Raw genomic sequence first — 8,342 nt, forward strand, 5'->3', positions numbered from 1 at the left:
GCAGAAATGAGTTGCGACGTCGCTGTGCCAAGCTGTATCGGCCTTTGACTTTCCCTTGGATAACATCGGTACTGAGTAGAGAGGAGACTGGTATGCATAGGCGGCTGCTGGCCTTCCATAAACAACACTGCCCGGACTTGTGCCTTGGAGAAATTTCTAGGTACAATCCAATGTTCATCCGTGACCGTAAGGTGTCTGTACTCTTTACATTAGAGACTTCCAGATAGAGATATAGATGCAAAAGTAGAGGCGCAATGGCCCAGTGGTTAGGGCAGCGGACTCGCGGTCGTAGGATCGCGGTTTCGATTCCCAGACCGGGCGTTGTGAGTGTTTATTGAGCGAAAACACCTAAAGCTCCACGAGTCTCCGGCAGGGATGGTGGTGATCCCTGCTGTACTCTTTCACCACAACTTTCTCTCACTCTTACTTCCTGCTTCTGTTGTACCTGTATTTCAAAGGGCCAGCCTTGTCACTCTCTGTGTAACGCTGAATATCCCCGAGAACTACGTTTAGGGTACACGTGTCTGTGGAGTGCTCGGCCACTTACACGTTAATTTCACGAGCAGGCTGTTCCGTTGATTCGGATCAACCGGAACCCTCATCGTCGTAACCGACGGAGTGCTTCCAAAATAGATGCAAAAATCCGGAAATGTAACCAAGTGGCAGTGAAGGTAAAATACGTAGGGGTATTGAAAACTTTCTGGTTTTGATAAAAGAAAATTCAGGAGGATCAGTGAATTATTATGTTTCCCTCTGAGATACACACACATATTGCAGCGGTCCTTCAGTTTTTCTAAGTCCTTTAAAAGTACAGGGAATGTTGAGCAACCATAGAAGCCTTTAGCGATATCCTTAAAGCCAGGAACTTAGCAGCACAGCCTCGTACATGCACAATAAAAGAAAGGAATGTTCGACCGAAGGGGATTTTAAGTTTCCCATGACATCACAATATAAACGATTATATCGTCTGCACAAGAATGTTCGTAAGATGTGCTAGTTGCATTGAAATATTCATTCATAGAAATTTAAAGTCATCTGATATATGACGTTATATATTGTAAATAAGCACGTCAAAATAGATATACATATGCACGTGTGTATATATATATATATATGTGTGTGTGTACGTGTGTATATATATATATATATATATATATATATATATATATATATACACAACTCAGATACACACAGACTCATACATATTCTAAAACATGTCATTAAGATTTTCGTTTTTACTTCAATACACTCCCTTTCAAATACATAGGCAGAAATTACTAAGTACAAATTTCTGACTATTTAAACTGAAAAACATATTATAAATAAGTATTATATTTCCTCTTATTATTATTATTATTATTATTATTATTATTATTAAAGCGGCAAGCTGGCAGAAACGTTAGCACGCCGGGCAAAATGCTTAGTGGTATTTCGTTTGCGGTTACGTTCTGAGTTCAAATTCCATCGAGATCGACTTTGCCTTTCATCCTTTCGGGGTCGATCAAATAAGTACCAGTTACGCACTGGAGTCGATATAATCGTCTTAATCCGTTTGCCTGTCCTTGTTTGTACTCTGTGTTTAGCCCCTTGTGGGTAGTAAAGAAATAGGTATTTCATTTGCCGTTACGTTCTGAGCTCAAATTCCACCGAGGTCGACTTTGCCTTTCAGCATTTCGGGGTCGATGAAAAGGGTACCAGACAAGCACCGGGGTCGATGTAATCGACTATCCCCTCCTCGAAAATATTTCAGGCCTTGTGCCAATAGTAGAAAAGATTAGTATTATTACTACTTTTATTATTATTATTGAGTGAGAGAGCGGTGTTTGCCATCAAAATGACACTAGGGTAAAATATACAAAGGCAAGTATACCCATCATGACTACTTGTCTGATAAGGGTACACCAGGCACATGCATCACAACCATATGTGCGCGACATGGTAATCTCATATCAAGTTAAACAGCACATGACTTTGCAGGTGGGGCCCCAGTTAGAATTTTCTTCGGGTTGAGTTGTCTATCCCGCTCAAAAGGTCCCTGAACAAAAGTCAAGAAAGTTGTATGAAACACCCATTTCCAAAGGTGAATTATCCAAACAGTAAAGAAATCCTCTCAGCATATGGCTATGATGCTCACCCACTACTTCTGTTCGTGATCTGAGATGCACATATCGTCAGCCACTAAGGGACATGCTCACATGGTTAAGGTCAAGCAACTGACAAGCAAAGCTGTGGTATTGAGCAGAATATTTGCTGTAGCCCTTCTTTTACACCAAGACAAAACATGTACATGATAACACTTCCAATCAGTTAAGATCAAATGCCATGAGAGTCACTGACTGGTATTGTATGAGAGCATTTATTATTATTATTATTATTATTAAGGCTGTGAGCTGGCAGAATCTTTAGCTCGTTGGGCAAAATGCTTAGCGGTATTTCGTCCGTCTTAAGGTTCTGAGTTCAAGTTCTGCTGAGGTCATCTTTGCCTTTCGGCTTTCCGGGATCGGTAAATTAAGCACCAGTGAAAAACTGAGGTCAATGTAATCAACTTCCCCCTACCTGCCAAATTTCAGACCTTATGCCTAGAGTAGAAAGGATTATTATTATTATTACTACTACTAATATTCTTAAGGCGGTGAGCTTGCAGAAATTGTTATCAGGCGGGGGAAATTCTTAACGGCATTTCGACCGTATTTACGTTCACAGTTCAAATAATGCCAAAGTCGACTTCCGCGGGGCGACAAAATCAGTACAACTAGAGTACTGGGGTCGATGTAATCGACTTAATCCCTCCTTCGAAATTGTCGACCTCGTGCCAAAATTTGGAAGCATTATTATCATTATTATTAGTTATTATTTATCATCATCATTATTTTGTTTATTATGAAAGACTCTCAGATAGTTCTTAATTACCGGTTATTCTTTACCTGAAAGCAGGATATAACAAACCACCAAAGCTTTCAAGTAATGCCTTCTCCTTTGACTCAAAGAGACAATACTCTCCTTAGAATGCGAGCTGTGCCCGCAATGCTATCTTCTGGATCACCTCGAGCCTGACAGCAGCTCCATTATTATTATTATTATTATTATTATTATTTCATATACGTGCAACTGATTAGACTGTTGGAAAAGAAATTCCTAACATCGAGCTACAACAAGTAACCTTAGCTACCAAGAACCTTCCCATGTATTCTAGCTGTACCTAATAACACTTTCTAGAGCTGTACAAAACCAAAGTTTTATGTCTATTTCTCCTATCCATCTGTTCGAATATTTAGGGGTGGTCCCTATTATTATTACATATTGTAATAACATACCCAAGGCACACAGAGCTGCACTCGGAAGTGAAGTGAAAGCACGATATAAAAATAAAACTACTGAATAATAATAATAATGATGATGATGATGATGATGCACTTGGCACAACACCCAAATTGTTACCTTGGAGACTGAAAGAAACTGAAATAGTGACTCGCAACAATACTAAAGAGATTTTTGGAGACTTACTGTCACCAAGCCTCAGGATAACATCCCAGCTAACTGAATTAACATGTGTACAAACTTTGGAATAATAATAATAGCAACAATAAAAACATCAAAAATAATAATAGCAACAACAATAAAGCCATCAATAATAATAATGATAATAATAACAATATCGACGAAGAAGAATTAAATACAAATAGAACAGAAAAACATCGATGTAAGCAAATAGTTATAGCAAACAACCTGTAAGGCTGTCCAAAGCAATGATAATTATTACAATATTTGATTGAGGCAAATTGATGTTGAGGCAAATTTGATTGATATTGTCATGTTGGCATATTACCCAGTAGATATACCTGCTTATGTCGTGACGTCTGTATTCGTATTCAGACATGGCAATATTATTATCATCATCATTAGTATTATTATTATTATTATAATTATTGAGTTAAGGTGGGGAGCTAGCAAAACTCTTAGTACACCGGGCAAAAATGCTTAGCGATATTTAATAAAATAAGTACCAGTTGAGTAATGGGGGATGAGGTAATCGAATTCCCCGCCCCTCCCCACCTCAAAATTCAGGACTTGTACCTGTACCAGAAAGGATTATTATTATTATTGTTGTTTTTTATCATTGTTGTTGGAATGAGTAATATTATTATAACGACTGTTATTTTGCTTAATTGCGATAGTGATACTGCCGAAAAAGTTATAAATAATGCAATCCTTAATGAACATCCCTTTTGCAAACAGTTTATATTTGCGCTTTGATAATGAGACACTAATTGGAAGTTCCCTCGTGAAATTATATTTCACTCGAGTTCAGATTATGATCTTCCAAGCGGGCAATAATTACCGCTCGCATTCACATTTTATTAAATAATGATAATAATAATAATAATAATCCTTTATATTAAAGGCACCAGGCCTGATATTTGTGGGGTGGGGGCTTGTCGATTATATCGATCCCAGTGTTTCACTGGTAATTAATTTATTGACTCCGAAAGAATGAAAGGCAAAGTCGATCTCGGCGGAATTTGAACTCAGAACGCAGTGACGCGGGAAATACCTATTTCTTTACTACCCACAAGGGGCTAAACACAGAGGGAACAATCAAGGACAGACAAACGGATTAAGTCGATTACATCGACCCCAGTGCATAACTGGTACTTTAATTATCGATCCCGAAAGGATGAAAGGCAAAGTCGACGGAATTTGAACTCAGAACGTAACGGCAGACGAAATACCGCTAAGCATTTCGTATAGCGTGCTAACGATTCTGCCAGCTGGCCGCCTTGAATAATAACAGTAATAATAATAATAATAATATTATTATTATTAATAATAATAATAATAATAGACAAAATCCTAGGAGAAGCATATGTCAAGAACAAAATCCAAAATACAGTGCTGATAATTACTGCCCACATCCTTTGGAAAACCCTATCAATTTGTGTTGTATTATATGGAAGTATTTCTTAACTACCCTCGCCACTTACCCTCCTCAAGCTTTCAGTTATATTTCAACATATCTTAACCTTCACTTTCCTTCGAGTGCTGGGTGTGTCCCGGCAAGTGACTGCATCAACCATGCAGAATAAAATAACAACAACAATAATAATAATAATAAACAATTTTTTTTTTTCTAGAAATATATCGGAGAAACTGGGACTGACATGAGGGTTAAACATGCACAAAAACTTATCTATTTGGGGTCAGCGGGTAATTTTCAGTTTGGTACTTGGGTGTTAAGTTTCGTAGAAAGAGACCTTGTGAGACCTTTCACGACAGATTGCTGACCGCTGTTACAGAATTAACTGGGGCAAATTAAATCCAGAGCTTTGTAAAGTAAAATGCAAATAATAATAATAATAATAATAATAAATACAAAGACCTAGAAATAGAGATAACTCGAATGTGGAATCTAAAAACAGAAACAATTCCTATCATAGTGGGCGCATTAGGTAAGATAAAAAATATTCAGACAAATACATAACAAAAACACCAGGACTTACAAGTATATATAACATACACAAAATTGCACTACTGGGCACTGCACACATCTTACGAAGAACACTTTCAATACAGTAACCATAAGAGCATCACAATAAATCCCAGCACATACCCAAGGCACACAGAGCTGCGCTCGGTAGTGAAGTGAAAGCACGCTATAAAAATAAAACTACTGAATAATAATAATAATAATAATCATAATAATCATAATAATAATAATAATAATAATACTGATGATGATGATGCACTTGGCACAACACCCAAATTGTTACCTTGGAGACTGAAAGAAACTGAAATAGTGACTCGCAACAATACTAAAGAGATTTTTGGAGACTTACTGTCAACAAGCCTCAGGATAAGATCCCAGCTAACTGAATTAACATGTGTACAAACTTTGGAATAATAATAATAATAATAATAATAATAGCAACAGCAACAACAATAAAAACATCAATAATAATAAAAATAAAAATAATAATATCGACGAAGAAGAATTAAATACAAATAGAACAGAAAAACATCGATGTAAGTAAACAGTTATAGCAAACAACCTGTAAGGCAGTCCAAAGCAGTGGTAATTATTACATAAAAATCATATATAGAAATTAATAGAGAAATATTTTTGTTTATATTTTGTCTATCTTGTCATTTGTCTCTTTTTATATACTTATTATGTATATTGTTGTTGATGTTGTTATTGCTATTATTGTTATTATTTGCTGGAGAGAGGAAAATTCATTCAGCATGTATGTTTTGGTTAATTATGTCTGCATGACAAAACTAATCGTTTCCTCCCACAATCATTAAATTAACCAAAACAGTTTAAGACAAGGAATCATTTGTATCACCATTATATATCGTAGCTTAGGCGGCGTATTTGATATCATCTGTGATAAAAAAAATATATATATATCCATGAGTTTCTAAAATGTTGTATTGTTGAACATGTGGAGGCACAATGGCCCAGTGGTTAGGGCAGTGGACTCGCGGTTTCGATTCCCAGACCGGGCGTTGTGAGTGTTTATTGAGCGAAAACACCTAAAGCTCCACGAGGCTCCGGCAGGGGATGGTGGTGATCTCTGCTGTACTCTTTCACCACAACTTTCTCTCACTCTTACTTCCTGTTTCTGTTGTACCTGTATTTCAAGGGGCCGGCCTTGTCACTCTCTGTGTCACGCTGAAATCCCCGAGAACTACGGTAAGGGTACACGTGTCTGTGGAGTGCTCGGCCACTTACACGTTAATTTCACGAGCAGGCTGTTCCGTTGATTCGGATCAACCGGAACCCTCGTCGTCGTAACCGACGGAGTGCTTCCATCCATCCATTGTTGAACACCGTATTTCTTTATCGGTGTATATTTAATTATTTTAAATACAATGCTTAACTATGTAAAAGGGCTACGTTGGAATTCAGTAGGATGGACGTCAAAGTAGCATAACTATCTTATTTTGCGAACATGATACCACCGCCTATGCTGCGATATACTTTTGTTAGTATGTATGTCAGTGTATGAATATGTGTACAAATGTGTGTGTGTGTGTTAACAATCAATTTCTTTCGTTCAAATTCAAAATGGCTGAAGATTAGCATCACGATTGAATCGTACCAACGAATTTGAATCAAAAGGTTTTCATCGATATATATATATATATATATATACATACATATATATATATGTGTGTGTGTGTACATGCATACATATACATATCCATACATACTCACACATATCCATACATACACACACATACATACGAACACACATATATGTCCACACATACACACACGCACACACACATATATCCACACATATATATCCACACATACACACACGCACATATATATCCACACATACACACACGCACACACACACATATATATCCACACATACACACACGCACACACACACATATATATCCACACATACACACACGCACACACACATATATCCACACATACACACACATATATATCCACACATACACACACGCGCACACATATATATCCACACATACACACACACACACATATATCCACACATACACACACACGCACATATATCCACACACACACACACATATATATACATACATACACGCACACACATATATATCCATATATACACACACACATATATATATATATATATATATATATAATATATATCCAAGCATGTTTAGGAGTATGTATGAATGCCTTGCTGCAATGAAGAACTGTATATATATTCCTTAGTCTGTGCATATTCATGTGGATGTATGTGCATATTCGTGTGGATGTATGTGTATATCCGTGTGTATCAAAGTGTGTTTTGTTTTATATACTTTACTCGTGTATCTAACTCATTTCATATGCATTCATTTCTGTTTGAGTGAATATTCGATCGTATTTTGAAATTTTTGAAATAATTGCTATGATCTATCTTATGATTCGGGTTTTTTCCAGGTAGTACATTTTGAAACCAAAACCAAAAGAAATCGTAAAAAACACTAAATACACTGAAAAAGCAAGGAAAGGAATATAAACACCATGTACATTATACATATATATATGTAATATATATATATATATATATATATATATATAATGTTACCAACTTATCAATCTGAGAGAAAAGACGACTGGACAAACAACTCTATAATTCAAACATACACATACACAACGTAACAGATTACTAATAGAAAAAAATATTTAATTAAAAAAATATAATTCAAATATCTAATTATATAACACAAGACATGTAAGGTCTGCTGAATTCATTAAGATCCGGTACCTTCCGAAGCTGTATCTGGGATGTTATTTGTGGATTGGAAGAAGACAATTTGTTGACCATATCATTGTTTGTTATCAT

This window comes from Octopus sinensis, linkage group LG21 (genome assembly GCF_006345805.1).
Source record: "Octopus sinensis linkage group LG21, ASM634580v1, whole genome shotgun sequence".
Taxonomy (NCBI): domain Eukaryota; kingdom Metazoa; phylum Mollusca; class Cephalopoda; order Octopoda; family Octopodidae; genus Octopus; species Octopus sinensis.